The following is a 24,796-nucleotide window of genomic DNA, read 5'->3' as shown; positions in this document are numbered from 1 at the left end:
TCTCTTGTTGGAGATGGTCATTGCCTGGCACTTATCTGGCGCGAATGTTACTTGCCACTTATGAGCCCAAGCCTGGATGTTGTCCAGGTCTTGCTGCATGCAGGCTCGGACTGCTTCATTATCTGAGGGGTTGCGAATGGAACTGAACACTGTGCAGTCATCAGCGAACATCCCCATTTCTGACCTTATGATGGAGGGAAGGTCATTGATGAAGCAGCTGAAGATGGTTGGGCCAAGGACACTGCCCTGAGGAACTCCTGCAGCAATGCCCTGGGGCTGAGATGACTGGCCTCCAACAACCACTACCATCTTCCTTTGTGCCAGGTATGACTCCAGCCACTGGAGAGCTTTCCCCCTGATTCCCATTGACTTCAATTTTACTAGGGCTCCTTGGTGCCACACTCGGTCAAATGCTGCCTTGATGTCAAGGGCAGTCACTCTCACCTCACCTCTGGAATTCAGCTCTTTTGTCCATGTTTGGACCAACGCTGTAATGAGGTCTGGAGCCGAGTGGTCCTGGCGGAACCCAAACTGAGCATCGGTGAGCAGGTTATTGGTGAGTAAGTGTCGCTTGATAGCACTGTCGACGACACCTTCCATCACTTTGCTGATGATTGAGAGTAGACTGATGGGGCGGTAATTGGCCGGATTGGATTTGTCCTGCTTTTTGTGGACAGGACATACCTGGGCAATTTTCCACATTGTCGGGTGGATGCCAGTGTTGTAGCTGTACTGGAACAGCTTGGCGAGAGGCGCAGCTAGTTCTGGAGCACAAGTCTTCAGCACTACAGCTGGGATGTTGTCGGGGCCCATAGCCTTTGCTGTATCCAGTGCACTCAGCCGTTTCTTGATATCACGTGGAGTGAATCGAATTGGCCGAAGACTGGCTTCCGTGATGGTGGGGATATCGGGAGGAGGCTGAGATGGATTATCCACTCGGCACTTCTGGCTGAAGATGGTTTGTGCAATAATGCCCTCTCCTGAGGATCACTATGAGGACCCACAACTGATGCCACCCATTGTGTTACTGCAGAGTGGGTGTAGGTGTATTTGCAGGGCTCTTTTGCGCAGACGACTGAGAGACGTCGGCGATGTCCCCGGTTACACCCTGGAAGGATGCGGAGAAGTTGTTGAGGGCAGTGGTGATTTTGACAGCGACAGGTAAGAAGATGGTGCTCGGGCCAGCCAGGAGCAGCTCGGCATGAAAGAGGCTGCAGATGTCCACGACTACATGTCGAGTGACTCTGAGCCTCCGTGTGCACTGCTGCTCAGAGAGGTCCAGGAAGCTGAGCCTCGGTCTGTGGACCCTGTGGTGAGGGTAGTGTCCTCTGCGACGCATCTCTCTCTGCGGTAGCCCTCCCTCCTGCTGTGCAGGTGGATGTGTCACAGCACTCTGTTGTGGAGCTCCACGTGTCAGAGGTGGACGGCGTGGATGGCGAGACTGGTGAGGCTGGTGATGCTGTTCGCCCTCCGAGGAGGTCATGACTGCAGCTACGGCGGCCCCCATCCGGAAGATGTACATCTGAGGGGGTCCGCAAGGTAGGTACATGTCTCCGGACCCCGGGGTAAGTGTGCAGGTTGGTGAGTTTGACTGTCAGGAGGAGGGTGGTGGAGGCCAAACTTTGTCCCAAGTGACAGAGTGGCCTCCTGCAATGGGTGAGGGTCTCCCCCCCGCCACCTGTCAAATGGACCTTTGCAGCTGCCACAGGCTGACAGCTGCAACACATCCATTTGACCTGGGAATGTTTCTCCCAGTGTGGGAAACAGTCCCAGTTTGCTCTAAAATCCCACATAATCCTTTAATCAGGTCAGTTAATGACCTGAAATACCTAAATAAATACCTTCAAGTGGAACCCCGCTGGCTTTAATTGCCTGTGGGATTCCCACCAGCGGGGGCTGCGCACGCACGCCGGCGCGTCAGCGGGGAACCCGGAAGTGCGCGGGTTCGGGGCAGGCTCCGGTACCGCGCCGGGATTCTCCGATTTTCGGAGCCCCCACGCCAGGAACGCACCCGATAGCGGGTGCTGAAATAGAGCCCTTAGTTTGAAAATACTGTACAGTACAAAATTGAACAAAAATTAACCATTTTGTTGGCCTTAAATGGCAGAAAGTAAGTCTACAGCACGTTTTTATTTTGGTATAATCCAATCACTTATACATTTACATTGTACCAACAACTCTACACCCACTGGTATAACATAGATTCGTGCCTATAATTCCCCATATCGTGCTCATGACCTCAACTTGGTTGTTCGGGAAGCACTTGGGGATTACCCAAGGGGACAGAAATGTACTAAAAACCCTTGCTATAATTTTCCAACGAAATTATACATACAGCACGTAATCCTCCTTCACTTGCCTTAGGATATTAAACATAGTTATCCATCCTCTTTGTGGAGGGATGAGGAGTTAAGCCAGCATCTCTTTGGGGTTGAAGTAGCTCCGAGGTGACATGCCTAGCAGTAAAGTCTCATAATTGACTTAGTCCTCTGTCACACACTCGGTAATCTATAGCTCCTCAATACTCCAGGACACTGTTGATAATTAACCAGCCATTCTCACTTATGTCTTACATCCGGCTAATATTACTCTCCGTTGACTTCAGTAGGGAATACAATCGGGCAGGGTATAAAACCTGCGTTGCACCCAATCTCGTCAATTTCCCGACGGGCGGGTTAGATTAAAATTGTCACCCTTGGCTCAATGGTACCACTCTCGCCTCTAAGTCAGAAGATTGTGGGTTCAAGTTCCACTCTAAGACTTGAGTACATAATTTAGGCTGGCAATTCAGTACAGTACTGAGGGAATGTTTCATTTTCAGAGATGCTGCCTTTTGGATAAGAAATTAAACCGAGGCCCCATCCAGTTGGACGTAAAAGATCTCACGACACTATTCGAAGAAGAGCATGGGAGTTCTTCCAGTGTCCTGACCAATATTTATCCCTCAAGCAACATCTAAAACAGATGATCTAGTCATTTATTTAATTGCTGTTTGTGGAGTCTTGCTGTGTGCAAATTGGCTGCTGTGTTTCCTATATCACAACAGTGACTACACTTCAAAAGTACTTCATTGGCTATGAAGCACTTTGGGTCATCTTGAGGTTGTGCAAAGTGCTATATAAATGCAATTTCTTTCTTAATGGCAACAGCACAAGTAAACTCCCATTTAGATTTAGAAATAGCTTCTGAAGATCTAATTTAGCTAGACAGAAAAATCTACTGTATGGAATAGCAATAATAATATTGTTCAATATCTGGCACTCCAGCACTGTCAGACTTGAAATCAATTTTAATTATCTTCTGAAAAAAAACATTCATGGCAAGAATTCTAAAGACAAAATGAAGTTGTATTGTTTCCAACCTAAACAATTATTTTTTCCTTTTCATCGTGTATTTATGACAGTGACATCAGACAGCTACACAACTAAGATTCATTTACCATAAATGGAAAAATTCAAACTAAGAACTAAACTTTTTTTCATATATGTCTGAAATATTTCAAAGATACTAAAACATTTAAAAACAGGTGTGCACAATGGTTTGTCAGTTTGGGCTGTCTGTATGAATTTTAACTGTGCATATTTATTGTGCGATGAAGAGTCTCTTACCTAAATCAGATGTCGCAGCTGACAGTGATTGATAGTTTGGCTGCCTTCTGAGTTTTCTGATGAGATTCTGGAGTCAGACTGTAAATGTATTATTCAGGTCTGTGCAAAAACAACTCTGCATATAAAGAATTTTTACTTTTTAAAACAAGATTATGTCAGACCTTTGAGGAAAAAGAAAGTATTGTTGTCCCGCAACTGGAGGGATACAATAATTATGGTACTCTGAGAAAAATTCAAAATAAAGAAATGCTATATGGGTGCCAAAAATCCTCAGGCTCGGTCTGTCAGCAGAATTGCGGCAGGGAGATTAACAGTGAACCCAACCCCGTTGGAATATGTGAGGTCAAGGACAGGTCACCTCATTTACATAGAAGCAGTAGGTGCCCAAGATACACCTATAGTGGAGCGGGGACAGGAGAAGTGTCGCTGTCCAGACACAAGTGCCCAATCCAGTTCCACCATCTAGTAAGATTTTCATAGTTAGCCCATCAAATACTTGTAGCAGCATTTTGATTGGGGTTCCAGGTTTGGACCCTTAGGTAAACACCACTTCTGGTGCTGAGCAAATCTGTACGCTGGACTCATCTCAGCTTCCAGGTCGTTTGGCCTTAGGGACGCTGGAGCTGAGGAAATTCACCGTGTAAGAACTCGCTGCCCCAGCCTCGCCCCCTCCAAAGTTATGGGCCATGCTTCAGGCGGATGGAGATTCCACCCCAAATACTCCCCGACAGAGACTCACTGGCTTGGGCTGGAACCCAGTGTTTCCAGCACCTGGCCAATTTTTTTCTGTAAGAAACTAACTTGAAAAAGAGCAGTTTGCGCTATTAAAAAATGTAATTTGGAGAAGAAAAAATCTGATGAGGCCCAATCATTATTCTTGAATTGGGCTACAAAAGGTGCACTGCTAAATCTTAGTGATGCAGGAAAGGATATAGGCAGCAGAGCTTTTGAAACATTAATTTCAAATCAACTCTATACTTGTGGGGTGAAAGAACTCTTTTTTGCTGGAAGTCGTAATGGTACTTAGTGAAAGTAATTATCAACCCAGTCCTATTAGGTGTGAGCTCGCAATATAGAGCTGTTCATAATTTAGTACTAATTGGCACTAAGTTGGCAGTCATACTCAGAGGATGGCTGGTGTGATTAACATAAAATGTTAAACTAGCGCACTAGGGAAGCTTTTCTGAGGTTAGGGGTTGAGGCATAATGTTGGGCCAGAGTAGAGAGCATCTGGCCTGTGCTGCAGCTGAGTTGATGTGCTTGGTGTACATGATACTTGGAATCCCTTACTGAAAAGCATACATTACACCAAAAGAATCTGTTTTAAACTCTCACTAAAGTGGGTTAGTTGTAACCTATATTCTTGATTGTGCTCAAAGCAGAAACTCGACCCCACTGTGCTTAACATGAATAATCAATGGTTTGATAGCTTCAAACTTTAATTTTCATAACATGAACAAGATAAAGAAGGACTTGAAGAAGGAAGATGTAGTATGTTCCACACTTTCCTCGGTCCTCGAATGTTTCTGCTGATTTCCGCTTGTTTAACGCTGGTTTCTACGTATGCTAATGCAATTCTCAGCAAATTTGGGCATAAGTTCCCGACGGCAACATTGTCATAGAAACCAGTGTAAATTTCAATGTAATTTCTGCGTAAGTGAGATCCAGCAAATTCTGGGCCTTTATTTCAGAAGCCAGTCACAACGTAATCACGAAGTGAAGTTCATACCAGAGTATATGTTCAAACTAGTTTATTCGCAGAAATTGCACAACATAAAAGATGCACAGAAAAAGATGCAGCAGTTCTTTAGGAGCAATTGCCAAAGTTTCTCCAAATTCCCAGTATATAGAATAGTCAATACACTTTCATGGAGATAAACATTGCCAGTCCCAGGGGGGATCTCCTCAGCTCAAACAAGTTATGTGGAGCCTTAGTTATTCCCTGTCAGCAGCCCTCTCAGATTCCAGTTCACAGCCTTTTTCCAGTCTCATTCAGCAAGCTTAAGGAGAAATCTTCTGCCTAGACTGCGGTTCCTTTAGGTCTATGGGCCTAAAGTAAATACACTTTCATTTTGCCTTGTAGGGTATGCCTTATTTCCTGAGATTCTTGGAATTGGACGAATAGTTAAGCAAAGAAAGTCACCCTCACTCACGGTAGTTTCATTAATCAAAGGTAATTATTTAATAATGTTATAATTCATATGACTTTCCTCTATAAAATCCTGTACTTAATAATTCTCAACATTATTATGTAATGACTTAACAATTCATACACACATCAGACAAATCATTAATGTATACAACCTTTAAACCAATGATTTTACTCATCAAGGTAGCTCAAAAGTGATCAGCGTCTTGTGTCTCGAGGTCCTCTTCTTCTTGCTTGATGTTTGACTGCAGTGTGCGTTCCTTGTGGCTGCCGTGTGGTCAAGAGACTGTTCTTCTCTCAAATTCTTCCATTTCTTTGTTTTTACCAATAGGATGTAGGATTGGGGAGTGTCATTCTTTTTGTCTAATTGCTCCCTGTTGCTATGCCTCAATCATTAACATACCTTAATGATCGACAGTTTAGGTTTTGATGATGTGACTGGAGACCCTTTGATGTGGAAAAGACCATGTGCTCGAAACATGGAATGTAAAAGGCCCCTTTACTATCTCTGCTTATGGCCTTTCATTTCGGGATAGCCCCTTTCATTTCTATGCACAGATATTCTTAATGGTCCTGACATTTCCAATTTTGATTGCTTCAATGGTTTCAAATCCATTCCTTTTTTCTTATGCTGGATGCAATACCACTTGATGTTTTACAAATCCCAGCCCTTTGAACAGATTACCAGATAGGAATGAGAGACCCATGCCTTTTCACACCTATCATTGCTTTCCTGATCCAAAGTCTTTGATGTATGTCTTTGTTGCCTTTTCTTACATTACCCCCTGCTGTGTTGAAAAGCTTGTGTTTCCAAAAGCCGATGTGATTTGAAAGCCTGACAACCCTCCAAGCTCAATATTATCCATTTAACTTATCTATTTAATAATCTAGATATCTATCCACAGTACAATGTCTTTGATCCCAAACTCATACTTCTCCAGCACCATCAGTGTCACTGAGGGAAAACAGGATTTACTACATTACTGTGTTTGCAGGTTTCCACATGTCTTTGTTCAAAAGGGGTTTTGAACCCCACAACTTGTCTCCAAAACCAACTGCACCTCAGAAGAATGACTTGTACTGACTTCAGCAGGGGTAGGTCTTCTCTGGACTTACTGCCACTGCTGGCATTTCCCAACAGAAATGACAGGGAACTTGCAATACATCTGTTCATATATGGGCACAGGAGACCATGTTTGGGCCAGGCCACTTCATTGAGGTGAGGCTATCTGACTACAGGAGAAATCACAGCCAGGTCCCATCCTATTCTCATTTGACATCCATATATATGCACTTCAAACAGTCACTGGATAGTAATGAGTGAGAACCCTGGTTGATTTTCTGCTCTGTAGCCCAGGGACACTCAAGCCATCGCCCCAACTGAAATCAGTTAAGTCAGCACAGGCCACTGATTGAACCAGGGATATTCCTAGTCTGCATGGCTCATCTATTCAATTTCTAACCAACTGAACCACCTCTACACATGTTGAACCTTTATAAAACATTGGTTCGGCTGCAGTTGGAGTATTGTGTCCAATTCTGGACACCACACTTTAGGTAGGATGTGAAGGCCTTAGAGAGGATGCAGAAAAGATTTACTAGAATGGTTCCAGGGTTGAGGGACTTCAGTTATGTGGATAGACTGGAGAAGCTGGGGTTGTTCTCCTTTGAGCAGAGAAGGTTAAGAGGAGAATTGATAGAAGTGTTCAAACTCATAAAGGGTTTAGATAAAGTAAATAAAGAGAAACCGTTCCCATTGGCGGAAGGGTTGAGAACCAGAGGACACAGATTTAAGGTGATTGGCAAAAGAACCAAAGGTGACATGAGGAAAAACTTCCTTACGCTGCGAATAGTTATTTTTTTTATTCATTCATGGGATGTGGGCGTTGCTGGCAAGGCCAGGATTTATTGCCCAACACTGATTGCCCTTGAGAAGGTGATGGTGAGCTACCTTCTTGAACCGCTGCAGTCTGTGTGGTGAAGGTTCTCCCACAGTGCTGTTAGGTAGGGAGTTCCAGATTTTGACCCAACGGCGATATATTTCCAAGTCGGGATAGTGTGTGACTTGGAGGGGAACGTGCAGGTGGTGTTGTTCCCATGTGCCTGCTGCCCTTGTCCTTCTAGGTGGTAGAGATTGCGGGTTTGGGAGGTGCTGTCAAAGAAGCCTTGGCGAGTTGCTACAGTGCATCCTGTGGATGGTACACACTGCAGCCATGGTGCGTCGGTGGTGAAGGGAGTGAATGTTTAGGGTGGTGGATTGGGTGCCAATCAAGCAGGCTGCTTTGTCCTGGATGGTGTCAAGCTTCTTGAGTGTTGTTGGAGCTGCACTCATCCAGGCAAGTGGAGAGTATTTCATCACACTCCTGACTTGTGCCTTGTAGACGGTGGAAAGGCTTTGGGGAGTCAGGAGGTGAGTCACTCGCCGCAGAATACCCAGCCTCTGACCTGCTCTTGTAGCCACAGTATTTATGTGGCTGGTCCAGTTAAGTTTCTGGTCAATGGTGACCCCCAGGATGTTGATGGTGGGGGATTCGGCGATGGTAATGCCGTTGAATGTCAAGGGGAGGTGGTTAGATTCTCTCTTGTTGGAGATGGTCATTGCCTGGCATTTGTCTAGCACGATTGTTACTTGCTACTTATCAGCCCAAGCCTGGATGTTATCCAGGTCTTGCTGCATGCGGGCATGGACTGCTTCATTATGTGAGGGGCTGTGAATGGAACTGAACACTGTGCGTGTTTTGGAGCTGTGAATGGAATGTGCTGCCTGAAAGGGAGATGGAAGCAGATTCGATTGTGGCTTTCCAAAATGAATTGCATAAATACTTGAAGGGAAAAAAATTGCAGGGCTACAGGGATAGAGCAGGGGAATGGGACTAACTGGATTGCTCTTACAAAGAGCCGGCACGGGCTCGATGGGCCGAATGGCCTCCTTCTTTGCAGTAACCATTCTATGATTCTATGACCAGGCAGCCCTGCAAATGTATTTTTATGCACTATTATGCAGATTAAACATCACAATTTGAAGCACTTTGTGAATACTGAAGAAAATGCATGTCTAAAAATAATGCCAGCTTTAAAAAATCTCAGATAAATCTATTTTTGCTCTTTTTATCAATAATTACAGAGGTTCATGAGCGCATTTTTTTTCAATTGTAATATTTCCTGTCTGAAATGGAAGAAGGTAGATGTCAGTAATGTGACAGAGAAATTATATGCCATTTATTTTTCTTGGCATGTGAAGTGAAAAGTTGTATCATCAAGTAAAAAAAGACCCCCTATCCAAAACTTTCATATAGCTTATTTGGTTTTACCAACATGGGCATAGTTAAGAAACCCCATAGTATTTATCTTTTTCAACAGTTTTAAAAAATGCAACCTTGACAACATAATTAAAACTAATGAAATACATAATTTTTATGAATGTAATAGAAAACTTCATGGTAATTGTGGCAGACATGGGGATCCATTACATTTCACATTTAAGATTTGAACATTATGGGTGGATTTTTTTCTTTCGGGACAGAGTATCTGCCTACCCCTCTGACTCCACCATGAGCCCGACCAATTTTTCTGAGTTGTTTGGCATTCAGGGTGAGCTCTACGCAGGATTTTCACCACCAAGATGGAGCCCGCCAGTGCCAAAGAGGAGAATGAAGCAGTGCTGTAACAGAATCTCCACGGCAGCACTCAAACAGGCAGCAAGGGACGTTATAGGGCCAGAAGACTCCCCAAAAGGGAGAGACCTCCTGGTTTTTGTAGGCCCTCAGCTGAGACCAAGTGAGTGTACGGGAGCCGAATTGGAGGGAGATGGAGTTTCAACTAGGCCTTCTACCTCCATTTACAAAATTGGGCGCCTTATCTCCACAATCCCGATCCCTGCACCAGTTTTCATAGAATCAGAAAATCATAGAATCTTACAGCACAGGAGACCATTGTGCTTGTGCTGGCTCTTTGAAACAGCTCTCCAATTAGTCCCACACCCCCACGTCTGTTCTTGTAGCTCTGCAAATTTTTCTCTTTTAAGTATATATCGAATTCCCTTTTGAAAGTTACTGTTGAATCTTCTTCCACCACCCTTTCAGGCAGTGCAATCCAGGTCATAACAACTCGTTGCATAAAAAAAAATTCTGCTCTTCTCCCCTTTGGTTCTTTCGCCAATTATCTTAAATCTGTGTCCTCTTGTTGCAGACCACCCACCAGTAGAAACAGTTTCTCCTTATTTACTCTATTAAAACCCGTCATAAAATTTAACGCCTATATTAAATTTCCCCTTAACCTTCTCTGCTCTGAGGAGAACGATCCCAGCTTCTCTAACCTCTCCACGTAACTAAAGTCCCTCATTCTGGTATATATCCTCTGCATCTTCTCCAAGGCTTTGACAGCCTTCCTAAAGCATGGAGCTCAAAATTCAACACAATACTCTAGCTGAGACCAAACCAGTGATTTATAAAGGTTTAGCATAACTTCATTGCTTTTGTCCCGGGGAACAGCAATAAGAGGAGCGAATGGGAGGGAAATGGGCTGGAAAAACAAGCCCCACACCAGCCGACATATAAATATGCTGGGCGGTGAATAGCTGGCCTGCATTGGTCCAGGCAGGGGCAGAGGAAGGGAAATGAAGTTCAGGGCAGTGAGGAAGAGAGAGGCCTTGCCGCCAATTTTTGCCCATATTTCACTGCTAACCCACCTGATTTTGGGTGGCATCGTGGAGGAAAATCCAGCCCTATATAATCTTAAAATGAATTTTAACAATGCTTTGGGATTTGAAAGTGGACTTCAGCTGGCAATTCCTAGCTAGCAGTTAGCCTGACATCAATAATAGGGAAAATGCTAGAATCTATTATTAAGGACGTAGTAATAGGGCACTTAGAAAATCATAATAGGATCAGGCAGAGTCAACATGGTTTTATGAAAGGGAAAACGTGTTTGACAAATCTATTAGAGTTTTTTGAGGGTGAAACTAGCAGGGTAGATAAGGGGGAACCAGTGGATGTAGTATATTTGGATTTTCAAAAGGCACTTGATAAGATGCCACATAAGAGGTTGTTATACAATATTAGGGCTCATGGGATTGCGGGTAATATATAAGCATGGATTGAGGATTAGTTAACAGACAAAAAACAGAAAGTAGGCATAAACGGTCATTTTCGGTTTGGCAGATTGTAACTAGTGGGGTGCTACAGGGATGGGTGCTTGGGCCTTAGCTGTTTACAATCTATATTAATGACTTAGATGAAGGGGCCAAGTGAAATGTATCCAACTTTGCTGATGATACAAAGCTAGGTGGGAAAGGAAGCTGTGAGGAGGACGCAAAGAGTCTGCAAAGGGATAAAGACAGGTTACATGAGTGAGCAAGAAGGCGGCAGATGTAGGGAAATGTGAGGTTATTCACTTTGGTAGGAAGAATAGAAATACGGAATATTATTTAAATTGTGAGAAACTATTAAATGATGGTGTTCAGAGGGATTTGGGTGTCCTTGTACAGATTCACAGAAAGTTAATGTGCAGGTATAGAAAGCAATTAGGAAGACAAATGGCATGTTGACCTTTATTGCAAGGGGGTTGGAGTACAAGGGTAAGGAAGTCTTACTACCATTGTACAGGGCTTTGGTGAGACCTCACCTGGAGTACTGTGTACAGTTTTGTACCCCTTACCTAAGGAAGGGTATACTTGCCTTGGAGGCGGTGCAATGGAGGTTCACTGGTTTGATTCCTAGGATGAGAGCGTTGTTCTATGAGGAGAGATTGAGTAGAATAGGCCTATACTTTCTGGAGTTTAGAAGAATCAGAGGTGATCTCATTGAAACAAATAAGATTCGAAGAGGGCTTGAAAGTATAGATGCTGAGAGGATGTTTCCCCTGGCTGGAGAGTCTAGAACTAGGGACACAGTCTCAGGATAAGAGATCGGACATTGAGGATTGAGGTGAGGAGGAATTTCTTCACTCAGAGGGTCGTGAATATTTGGAATTCTGTACCCCAGAGGGCTCCTGATGCTAAGTCGTTGAGTATGTTCAAGACTGAGATTGATAGATTTTTGGAATGTAGGGGAATCAAGGGCTATGGGGATCGGGTGGGAAAATCGAGTTGAGGTCGAAGATCAGCCATGATCTTATTGAATGGCGGAGCAGGCTCGAACGGCCAAATGGCCTACTCCTGGTCTTATTTCTTATGTTCTTATGTTCCTGAGGGAAAGCAATTATTTTTGTAACTTGGAATGCAATGTTGTGTCATCATATTTGACACCTAAGCAGCCCGTTGAACACAGCTAACCAAATTATAAATGCTTTGCAGATCAAATGTTTCACTTTGGGAATTCCTCTCCAATAGGTGTCACAGAATGCAAGCTAACAGACATGAACCATTTGATTGTGACTGCTGAAAAAGGCAACTGTTATTTCTGAATGCCCATTGAGTCTTTGAAATCTGATTTGATTGACAGCTGTATGCTCAGAATCCTTCTGACAGAGATGCTGCAGTCTTTTGCCAGTTGAGTAGCTCAGTGACTTAACCATATGGCTGCACGTAGCAGCGTTGAGCCAGACCTCAATGGTGCCAAGTGCCCATGTATCGTTATCAACTCAATTAAAGATTTCTGATAAAGAACTCTCAAATCTCAGTGATTTGTTATTTCAGACTCAGAAAATATGTTTATGCAACTGTGAAAGTTAAATAATGTATTATTAACTGATCTATTGATTTATTACAATCAATCATATCATACAATCATTTCATATATTCAGCCCATTGGGCCTGTGCCGGCACTTTGAAAGAACTATCCAATTAGTCCCACACCCATGCTCTTTCCCCCTAGCCCTGCAAATTTTTCTACTTCAAGTATTTATCCAATTCCTTTTTGAAATTTATCATTGAATCTGCTTCCACCACCCTTTCAGGTAGTGCAATCCAGATCATAACAACTCGCTGCGTGAAAAAAAATTTCCACATGTCGTCTCTGGTTCTTTTGCCAATTACCTTAAATTTATGTCCTCTGGTTACCGACCCTTCTGCCACTGGAAACAGTTTCTCCTTAGTTACTCTATCAAAATTGTTCATGATTTTGAACACTTCTATCAAATCTCCCCTTAACCTTCTCCACTCTAAGGAGAACAACTCCAGTTTCGCTATTCTCAGGTTTCCATCCCAGGGTCTTAAAGGAAGTAGGTGAGCACATTGCAGATGCCCTAACTATAATCTTTCAAAGTTCTCTAGATTCAGGAACTGTCCCTCTAGATTGGAAAATTGCACATATCACTCCGCTTTTTAAGAAAGGAGAGAGAGGGAAACCAGGGAATTATAGACCAGTTAGCCTAACATCTGTTGTGGGGAAAATGCTGGAGTCTATAATTAAGGATAGGGTGACTGAACACCTCGAGAATTTTCAGTTAATCAGAGAGAGCCAGCATGGATTTGTGAAAGGTAGGTCGTGCCTGACAAACCTGATTGAATTTTTTGAAGAGGTGACTAAAGTAGTGGACAGGGAAATGTCAATGGATGTTATTTATATGGACTTCCAGAAGGCATTTGATAAGGCCCCACATAAGAGACTGTTAGCTAAGAGGGAAGCCCATGGAATCGAGGGAAAAGTACGGACTTGGTTAGGAAGTTGGCTGAGCGAAAGGCAACAGAGAGTAGGGATAATGGGTAGGTACTCACATTGGTAGGATGTGACTAGTGGAGTCCCGCAGGGATCTGTCTTGGGGCCTCAATTATTCACAATATTTATTAACGACTTAGATGAAGGCATAAAAAGTCTCATATCTAAGTTTGCCGATGACACAAAGACTGGTGTAAGCAGTGTAGATGAAAACATAAAATTACAAAGCGATATTGATAGATTAGGTGAATGGGCAAAACTGTGGCAAATGGAATTCAGTGTAGACAAATGTGAGGTCATCCACTTTGGATCAAAAAAGGATAGAACAGGGTACTTTCTAAATGGTAAAAAGTTAAAAACAGTGGATGTCCAAAGGGACTTAGGGGTTCAGGTACATAGATCATTGAAGTGTCATGAACAGATGCAGAAAATAATCAAGGCGGCAAATGGAATGCTGGCCTTTATATCCAGAGGATTCGAGTACAAGGGGGCAGAAGTTATGCTGCAGCTATACAAAATCCTGGTTAGACTGCACCTGTGAGCAGTTCTGGGCACCGCACCTTCGGTAGGACATATTGGCCTTGGAGGGAGTGCAACGTAGGTTTATTCGAATGATACCCGGACTTCAAGGGTTAAGTTACGAGGAGAGATTACAGAAATTGGGGTTTTATTCTCGAGAGTTTTGAAGGTTAAAGGGTGATCTGATCAAAGTTTATGAGATATTAAGGGGAACGGATAGGGTGGATAGAGAGAAACTATTTCCACTGGTTGGGGATTCTAGGAGTGGGGGCACAGTCTAAAAATTAGAGCCAGACCTTTCAGGAGCGAGATTAGAAAACATTTCTACACACAAAGGGTGATAGAAGTTTGGAACTCTCTTCCGCAAAAGGCAATTGATACTAGCTCAATTGCTAAATTTAAATCTGAGATGGATAGCTTTTTGGCAACCAAAGGTATTAAGGGATATGGGCCAAAGGCAGGTATATGGAGTTAGATCACAGGTCAGCCATGATCTTATCAAATGGCGGAGCAGGCACGAGAGTCTGAATGGCCTACTCCTGTTCCTATGTTCCTATGTTCTCCATCTACCTGAAGTCTTTCTATCCCTGGTACCATTCCAGTAAATCTCCTCTGCACCCTCTCTAAGTCCAGTTCATTAATATATATTAAAAAGTCATGATGTGGAGATGCCGGTGATGGACTGGGGTTGACAATTGTAAACAATTTTACAACACCAAGTTATAGTCCAGCAATTTTATTTTAAATTCACAAGCTTTCGGAGACTTCCTCCTTCCTCAGGTAAATGTTCAGGAGCTCCTTGAAGCCTACGCATTTATACATATAGAACAATACATGGTGTTTACAGAATGCCCCTGCAACTGCCCGTTGCCAAGGCAATCACCGTGTTCAGACAGAGAGGTGTCACCTGCAGAACCCCCGAATACACATTCAACAAAAAAACAAACAGGAAAAAAAACAGAGAGAGGCAGAAACATCCGGAAGGCAGAGAAAGCCAGCAAATGACCCATTATATTAAAAACAGATAACATTTGTTCGCTGGTGGGGTAACGTGTAGCGTGACATGAACCCAAGATCCCGGTTGAGGCCGTCCTCATGGGTGCGGAACTTGGCTATCAATTTCTGCTCGACGATTTTGCGTTGTCGTGTGTCTCGAAGGCCGCCTTGGAGTACGCTTACCCGAAGGTCGGTGGATGAATGTCCATGACTGCTGAAGTGTTCCCCGACTGGGAGGGAACCCTCCTGTTTGGCGATTGTTGCGCGGTGTCCGTTCATCCGTTGTCGCAGCGTCTGCATGGTCTCGCCAATGTACTATGCTCTGGGGCATCCTTTCCTGCAACGTATGAGGTAGACAACGTTGGCCGAGTCACAGGAGTATGAACCATGCACCTGGTGGGTGGTGTCCTCTCGTGTGATGGTGGTATCTGTGTCGATGATCTGGCATGTCTTGCAGAGGTTACCGTGGCAGGGTTGTGTGGTGTCGTGGACGCTGTTCTCTTGAAAGCTAGGTAATTTGCTGCGAACGATGGTCTGTTTGAGGTTGGGTGGCTGTTTAAAGGCGAGTAGTGGAGGTGTGGGGATGGCCATAGCGAGGTGTTTGTCCTCATTGATGACATGTTGAAGGCTGCGGAGAACATGGCGTAGTTTCTCCGCTCCGGGGAAGTACTGGACGACAAAGGGTACTCTGTTGGTTGCGTCCCGTGTTGGTTCTGCAGGTGACACCTCTCTGTCTGAACACGGTGATTGCCTTGGCAAGGGCAGTTGCAGGGGCATTCTGTAAACACCATGTATTGTTCTATATGTATAAATGCGTAGGCTTCAAGGAGCTCCTGAACATTTACCTGAGGAAGGAGGAAGTCTCCGAAAGCTTGTGAATTTAAAATAAAATTGCTGGACTATAACTTGGTGTTGTAAAATTGTTTACAATATATTAAAAAGAGCAGTGGTCCCAACATCGACCCCTGGGGCACACCACTGCACTCTTCCCTGCAGTCTGAAAAATAACCGTTCACCACTACTCTCTGCTTTGTATCCCTTAGCCAATTTCATATCCATGCAGCCACTGCCCCTTTATCCCCATGGACTTTAATTTTGCTAACAGGTCTATTAGTACCTGATAGTATTTCATCAAACGCCTTTTGAAAGTCCATATGCACAACATCAACCGCATTACCCTCATCAACCCTCTCCGTTACTTCATCAAAGAACTCAATCAAGTTTTAACAGCCTTCTCAACTTGTCCTGCCATCTTCAAAGATTTGTGTGCGTATATCTCTAGATGTGTGAAACGTGGCAGATGAAATTCAACACAAAAAAGTGTGGTGATACATTTCGGTAGGAAGAACAAGGAGAGGCAATTAAAACTAAAGGGTACAATTCTAAATGGGTGCAGGAACAGAGAGGTCTGGGGGTGTATGTGCACAAATCTTTGAAGGTGGCAGGGCAGGTTGAGAAAGCGGTTAAGAAAGCATACGGGATCCTGGGCTTTATAAATAGAGGCATAGAGTACAAAAGCAAGGAAGTTATGATGAACCTTCATAAAACACTGGGTCGGCCACAACTGGTGTATTGTGTCCAGTTCTGGGCACCGCACTTTACGATGGATGTGAAGGCCTTGGAGAGGGTGCAGAAGAGATTTATTGGAATGATTCGAAGGATGAGGAACTTCAGGTACGTGGATAGACTGGAGAAGCTAGGGTTGTTCTCCCTGGAGCAGAGAAGGTTGAGAGGAGATTTGATAGAGGTATTCAAAATCATGAAGGGTCTAGACAGAGTAGATAGAGAAACTGTTCCTGTTGGCTGAAGGGTCAAGAACCAAAAGACATAGATTTAAGGTGATTGGCAAAAGAACCAAAAGTGACATGAGAAACAACTTTTTTACACAGCGAGAGGTTTTGATCTGGAATGCACTGCCTGAGGGGGTGGTGGCGGCAGATTCAATCATGACTTTCAAAAGGGAATTAGATAAGTACTTGAAGGGAAAAAAATTGCATGGCTATGGGGATAGGCCGGTGGAGTGGGACTAGCTGGATTGCTCTTGCAGAGAGCTGGCACAGACTCGACAGCCGAATAGCCTCCTTCCATGTTGTAACCATTCTATGATTCTAAGTTCATCAAACATGATTTGCCTTTAACAAATCCACATTCTGTGTAACTTTATTTCTTCCAATAAATTTTAACCAGTTTACCTGAACTGCATGGTCTGTCAGTGTGATCATTTTCTATTGATTTGGAATGGTCAGGGGTATAAGATGGTACATCATACCATTTCCAGTGCATACCCCAAAAGTGTAAAGGTTCATTGTAAGGTCAATTTTTAATTGATAGGAATGGGTCGGCTTGCAAAATGAAGCTAACTTTTACAGAAAGCAAGAATATTAGGAAGAGGTCCAAATTATAACAAGCTCTACTGTATCAAATACTCCCATGTTGGCTCAATAGACCTTCAGGAGACACTGCTGAATCAGAGTTGTTTTATTTGAGCTTTCATGGATTTTATTTGAAGGTTAAACTGCTATATGAAAAGATATAGTGCACAACCTTAAAACCACTGATTAGGTTAAAAGGGAGAAAAAAGATTAAATTTAAGACAGTCAAAGCTTTCAGGTTAGATAGAAATATAAACCTTTCCATGTTCTGTCAGAGCTTTGATGTTTTGTTATAATTCTAATGTCACTCTATAGTTGAAAGATGGCAAATGTTCTTCAGAATAAAGAAAAATCTGCAGGGGCTTTTACTCTTTATTCTTGAGTTTTTTTCTATAATCTATAAATCATATTTGTGAGCTTCTGGTTGCAACTCTTCACACTGGTGACAAAAGCCTGTGTATTTCCTAAAGTAATTGATTTAATTCTGACAATGCATGGCAGCTTAAGGGGAAAAAAATGGTTGAAGGAAAAATCCACATTTGCTCAATGATTGTTGAATCATTTGCTAACTGTTGCCTGTGTATATATTTAATAAAAGTCAAATAATTATCACCACCTATGACAACTGTAATATTTTTTCCAGCTGAAAATAATTTTCATGTTAATATCTTTAAAAAGACAAAAGCAGTGTTGATATAATGATTTGGGAATCAAGTTTCCAAAAGCTAACGACACCCGGATCAGAGTAGTATGTAGAATTAGTTGTCCGTTGTGAAAAGAGGTTAACTGTTTCCAATATAGATTATAGCTGTCAGAAACAGGTACGCACAGCTGTTGTGAGAACACTAATTAAACTGATATGGTGGCAATAGATCCAATTAAAACAGGTCATATTGCAATTTCCAATCTCTGAAGTGGCCTGCAAATTTGCCACCAGTAAGTTAAACTTTGAGCTGGTGCTGGCACTGACAAGATGAAGTCTTTGCTAAGCCTATCAAGAGGGCAGTAATGTGGAATTTTGTCCTATCATGATTCCTATCATCCTTTCAAATGCGGAGCAGCACAGCCGGGAGGTTTATGAAACTGATTGCTGCTTATTATGGTTAAGAGACTCTCCAAAGCCACCAAGAAAGAACTTGCATTTATATAGCACCTTTCAGGACATCCCAAACGCTTTACAGTCAATTAAGTACATTTGAAGTTTAATCACTGTTGTAATGTAGAAAACCCATTACAACAGTGGGTTGTAAGCAAGCTCCCACAAACAGCAATGAGATGAATGACCAGATAATCTGTTTTAGTGATATTGGTTGAGGGATAAATGTTGGCCAGAACATCGGAGCGAACTCCCCTGCTCTTCTTCTAATAGTGCCATGGGATCTTTTACATTCACCTAAAAGGGCAGGTGGGGCCTCAGTTTGAAGTCTCAAACCAAAGACAGTACCTCCGACAATGCACCATTATGTGCTCAAGTCTCCAGAGTGGGAATTGAACCCACGACATTCTGACTCAGAGGCGAAAGTGCTACCAGCTGAACCAAGCCTGGCATCTTTTTGTTTGCCATAGCTGGCACTCACACTAACCCATCTCTAACCACCTTGTACACATAGAAACATTTATATTAGGATCGTCCGGATGCAATAAATCAACAACTATAGCTAAGCCCCTCTTTCTCCTTTTGTCACACCAGCAACCATTACCTGAACTTGCTGCTGGCTTATTCCTAGTCAGAAATATATGTAGCAAATACAATATGTGCCTTTGTATGTGTTGTGATCGCCTATGCAAACTTTGAGCCTGGCTGCATTTGTGTGTAGTGCCACCTTTTCCATTCTTGTCACCATAGGTGGAGAATTTTCAGAGACAACGACGGAAAGAACAACAGTGAATACTATTGATAGATTGACAGGGCACAGAGTGCCTTGAAGAGGTACCATGAGGAAAATAGAGTTGTATTGAAGGAAATGCTATTAGTAAAGCTTATTTAAAAAGCAGTACGAGTGATCCAGCAGATCAATTCATTGTATCTAACGCTGTTGATTAATAACATTCACTTCATAGAATAACAAATTTAACAAAGTGACAAATGCTCTGTTCATTGTAAGGTGGTTAATTAATTATCACTTATTTCTTTATTGAAATTGATCAACACCAAACTGACTAGTGGATACACCACAGAATAGCAGGCTTAGCAGGTGTAAAAATATTCTGTTTAATCTAAAAGAGCTAAATAATTATCAACTGTAATGTTCAATCATTCATTGAAATTTACTTATTCAAATTAATCATACGTAGACTCCACTGATAACAGATTCAACTAGGTGCAAAATGCTTCCTTTAACTGCTCAAATGAAAAAACATATGATGAACATTTGAAAGCTGAAAAACAGGGGAAAGTACATTACAGTGGGGGCAAAGTGAAAACAGTGAAGTGTCTGAAATAGTGCTGTAAAAAATCGTATTGTGTCAAGGAAAAGCTGCAAGTGGCTTGACATCAAGGACAGACTGCTGGCCTAAGTTCTAATGTTATGCCTCCGAGGTTGTATTGTATCGATCTAATGCATGAGTCTCACACAGTTGACAGCAAAATCAAGCTAAACCTAACAGCTTATATACGACTTGTAACAAGGTGTATTTTTAGTAGGTCTTCTTGTCTGCTGCTTGTCTAACTGGCTGCATAAACGTAGTGCTCCAATAGCAATGTGTCCCCTGTAAGTCATGACGTCAGCATGTATACGCCTGTAATATATTTCTATGGATATTTTGGGCATCATGTTGTCACTTGTTGCTGATGTCATGACCCAGTACTTCACACATGAGCAGTGGCCAAATTACCACGGCCAGCCTGTGCATGCATTAAATATCAGGAGCCATTTGACAGCTAGTTCACATGGAGACCAGCTGCACAAATTGGATGCAGTAAATTCAGGAGATTGGTGCAATTAGTTCTCTCTCTCTCAAGACCTATGATGTGGAGATGCCGGTGATGGACTGGGGTGGACAAATGTAAGGAGTCGCACAACACCAGGTCATAGTCCAACAGCTTTATTTGAAATCACAAGCTTTCAGAGCTTTGCTCCTTCGTCACCTGACGAAGGAGCAAAGCTCCGAAAGCTTGTGATTTCAAATAAAGCTGTTGGACTATAACCTGGTGTTGTGCAACTCCTTACATTTCTCAAGACCTAGGCTGCAATGTAAAACAACTTAAGACCAATTGGTGCTATTGTGTGTTTATGGCTGGCAGAGTACCTCTATAATATGAGAAATTTGCCCGTATGATCGATGCTAAGGTCTGGCTCTTCCTTGCCAGTATGGCAATTAAATTAGGGCTGCGCGGCCTTCCACCGAAACTCTGCCCCAAAAAGTAGCTGCCGCAATTTTCCACCCATGATTCTGCCATGCCCTTGAGTTACCCACCAGAAGTCTGCCCCAATGCATGCAATTGAAGGCGGACAACGTGGCTTAGTCATCCCCAAGATTTCCCTGACTTCCTGTCCATTTACCATCCCTAGAAAACACTGCCACTATAAAGGTGGATATTGGATCCAATAGTGTCCCAAAGGCAGGAAAGAATCAGGAGGGTCAAAGTTCACACAAGCTAGCACTCCTGCAATATTTTTTGACTGAAAGTGACGTCCAATACAAAAAAGATGCAAAATCTCAAATGAAAGGTTTCTGCAGGCAATTTAAAGAAAAATATTACAGGTAAATAATGGATTTTCCTCTTGGAGATTCCATTGTTCCTGTTCTTTGAAAAGAAGGATGATAAGGACATGCAGGAGGAGAAGATAGAAGCCAAGAAAGTGTGGCATCACCCACACAGGCAACTCCCAACCAATATCCACAACACAGAATCTACAGACCAAGGAGGTTCTATCCAAATTTTTCTTGCAGGCAGTCAAAGAAGGGTGCGTTTTCTCCTGTCACCGTGTCAGTGATATGCCAACTGTTGGAACCTGACCTGCAGACTCTTTCCACTGGGGCACAGCTTTGCCATTGGCAGTGAAGGTGATTAATGCATCTGGATGTTTCCAAGCAGCCTCTGATGACATTAGTCACATCAGTCAATCAACAGTGCACCAGTGTATTCACCAGCCCACAGACACCCTGTTCAGGCATGCCCCTGAGTTTAACTTCCCCATGGACCCAGCTAAACAGAGACAGCAATCAACATTTTAGAGTGGGTGGATCCCCCATGTGGGAATAAAAGCCCCATGCGAAAGGGCCATCAATTTGATCAACGGGAAGGGATTTCATTCACTGACAGCAGATTGTGCGTAATGTAAAGCACCTCATTCTGCATATCAACGCATGCTACCCAGGGAATAGCTATGATTTGTTTATTCTCAGGCAACCCAGGATACTTGCACTGCTCAGCCACAACACTGCCAGGATTACTGATAGGAGACCAGGGGTATCTGCTTCAGCCATGGCTGATGACTCCTTTCCTCCATCTGAGCGCAGAGGTCAAAAACAGGTACAATGAACTGCTATGAGATTAATCGTTCAGCAGATCAGTAGGATTCTCAAGTCCCGTTCTTGTTGCTTGAGCGGTCTGGGGTCCCCTTACAACACAGTCCAGCAGTGGTTTCAAGAATCATAATGACTTGCTGAATCCTCCATAATTTGGCCATTATAAAGGAAAGGGAAAGAAGAAGAAAGTAGTGACAACCTCTGATCATGATGAGGACACCCAGCAAAGAGGGGAGGTGGCATAGGGCAACCTGCTGCCAGCAACTCATGCCATCAGACAGGAAATCAACACCAATTCCTTCCATTATAGAGAGTGCATTCTATCTCCATAATGCAAAGTCCCTTCCTCTCAGATACCTCTAATATCCTCTCAGAGACAGAACAGTTGCTAACATGAATCACCATGCACTTCTACTACTACTATTACTACCAGTAATACTACTGCAAGACAACTATAGCAGCATGCATTTATGAAGCATCTTTAATGTGCAATAACATCACAAAGTGCGTAAATGGGGTTTCTGCCGCACTTCCAGCAAAGTTACGGAGACACAGTAGGTGCAGCTCTGAGGAAATTCCCGGTTGCTAGATTTTTTCCTGACCTCCTGCCTATGGCATTGATCTAACTGGTGATGTTTCTCAGTCTTATTTTCTAGCTTGTGGATTGGGATAGGTGTAGTTCAGTCAGAAATAATTTTGCTATCCTTATAAATATCTGCAGCATTAATATGAAAATTCTAAGAAAAATTTATAAAGCTAAAAAAAAATCCAGTGTCAAATTCATTTGTGAAATTAATGCACTTTAAAAACTAAAATTATAAACATTTTCAAAGACTTATTTTAAAAGTCTTGCACTTCAGTAACCTCACAATAATAGCAAATGATTTTGTTAAAACAAAATTTATTAAATCAGCTACACATGTTGCAATGCAGTTTTTCAGATGTAGAATATTATTGGATAATCCTGCATGTTCCTAACATCATGATAAAGGTAATTGTGTATTGATTATAACATACTATCTATGTAGTAGACCATGACCACTGAAGAGAAACAAGGTCCATTACAGAATATTAAAAATAGATGGTGCTGAGACATCCTGAATCTCCTTGTATATCCATTCTTTTTTTACTTTGGCAAACAATTATACAAATATTGAAAAGAATATTCAATACAAGCTAAGATTGTTCATGATATTTTTACAGTGCCATGAAGCCATTCCCTGGCTTGATAGAACGCAAACAGAGAAGCAGGCAGAGGGGTGAGCAATTAAGTTATTCGAAAATTCAAAGTGGTAGGAATTTTTCAGATTTGTCCAGAACTGGATCATTTTGAAAGAAAAGAAAGACTTGCATTTATATAGTGCCTTTCATGACCTTATGACATCCCAAAGCGCCTTACAGCCAATGAAGTACTTGTGAAGTGTCGTGTTGTAATGTTGGAAACGCGGCAGCTAATTTGCGCACAGCAAGCTTCCACAAACAGCACTGAAATAAATGACCAAATCATCTGTTTTCGGTGTTGGTTGAGAGATAATTATTGGCCAGGACACTGGGAGAACTCCCCTACTCTTCTTTGAATAGTGCCGAGGAATCTTTTATATCCACCTGAAAATGCAGACAGGGCCTCGGTTTAACATCTCAGCCGAAAGATGGCACCTCCGGCAATGTAGCACCCCCTCAGTACCAGCCTGGATTATGTGCTCAAGTCTCTGGAGTGGGAATTGTACCCACAACCTTCTAACTCAGAGGAGAGAATGCTACTACTGAGGCACGACTGAAATCTTTTTGTACAGAATACACAGAAGCGTAATATATGTGAATTCTCTTCTGAGCTGTAGACTAAATATTTTTTAAAACAAGATTGACAATAAGAAAGAAGGAACTTTACATTTATACAGCACCTTATCCTATCAGGACAGGGTAGTGGTTAAGTTACTAGACTAATAGTCCAAAGACCTGAACTAATAATCCAAAGGCCTGGACTAATAATCTAGAAGACATGAGTTCAAATCCCACCATGACAATTTGAGAATTTAAAATCAGTTTAAAAAAAAATCTGGAAATAAAAAGCTGGTACCAGTTAAAAAATGAAGTGACCATGAAGCTATCAGATTGTTGCAAAATACCAAGTGGTATTTTAGGTAATGTAATTTAGGTAAGGAAACCTGTCGTCCCTACCCAAGTCAAGAAAAGTTTATTTAAAGCATTAATTTCCATCAAATGGACACTTGCTGTCACATTTCAAGATTTTTGACTATTAGGCCTTAGACCGATTTCAGATTGCTTTATATTAAAATGTGGCTATTAAGTTAAATTTTACTCATAAGGGATTTAATTCACAAACACTCACTGATTCTTGGAATATGGATTAGATCCAGTTGAAGCATTTGTGCAGGATTGTGTTTCTTGCTTACCATGTCAATTCAAAACAATGGGATTCATTAAGACATTCTAGTGACATTCACATGTAATATACTGGAATGACTTCATTCATGTGAGCCCAGTGGGGGAGGGAGATAAAAAGTGCTGTCCTTTAGGGGCAATGTTGGGACCATTACGTACATATATGCACACAATATCAAAGTTTGCAGACAACACAAAAATAGGGAGTGTGGTTAACTATGAAGAGAACTGGAAGTGATTTCAGGAGAATGCAGATGGGTTAGTAGATTGGGCAGATATACATCAGATGAAATTTAATGTGGAGAAATTTGAACTTATTGTGTCTATGCCAGCTCTTTGCTAGACCAATACAAAACTAATCCCACTTCTCTGTGCTCTCCCCATAGCCCATAGTATCTTCCTCTGCTTCAAGTATTTATCTAATTTTTCCTTAAAAATTGCAATGGTCTCTGCCCCAACTGCTCCTTATGGCAAAGCATTCCATGCTCAAATAAACCTCTGCATAAAAAAATTCCTCTAAGTTCTCTCCTTATTCTCAGTGATAATTTTGAATTGATGACCCCTGACAACTTACACCCCAGTCAGAGGAAATAGTCTTTTCCTATTCACTCTATCAAAACCGTTCATAATTTTGAAAACCTCTACTAAATCTCCTCTTAGCCTTCTTTGCTCCAGTGGAAA

The 24,796-nt window shown here is 42.4% G+C and overlaps 1 protein-coding gene across 11 annotated transcripts in view; it reads left to right on the top strand.

The window, feature by feature from the left end:
- Nucleotides 1-24,796, top strand: part of nlgn1 (neuroligin 1) — a 444,903-nt gene that overhangs the window by 341,924 nt on the left and 78,183 nt on the right. The gene's annotated exons all lie outside the window — the stretch shown is intronic.

Source organism: Heptranchias perlo, chromosome 13, assembly GCF_035084215.1.
Source record: "Heptranchias perlo isolate sHepPer1 chromosome 13, sHepPer1.hap1, whole genome shotgun sequence".
Classification (NCBI taxonomy): domain Eukaryota; kingdom Metazoa; phylum Chordata; class Chondrichthyes; order Hexanchiformes; family Hexanchidae; genus Heptranchias; species Heptranchias perlo.
The sequence above is the reverse complement of the archived record's forward strand: the minus strand, read 5'-3'. Positions and strand labels throughout refer to the sequence as shown.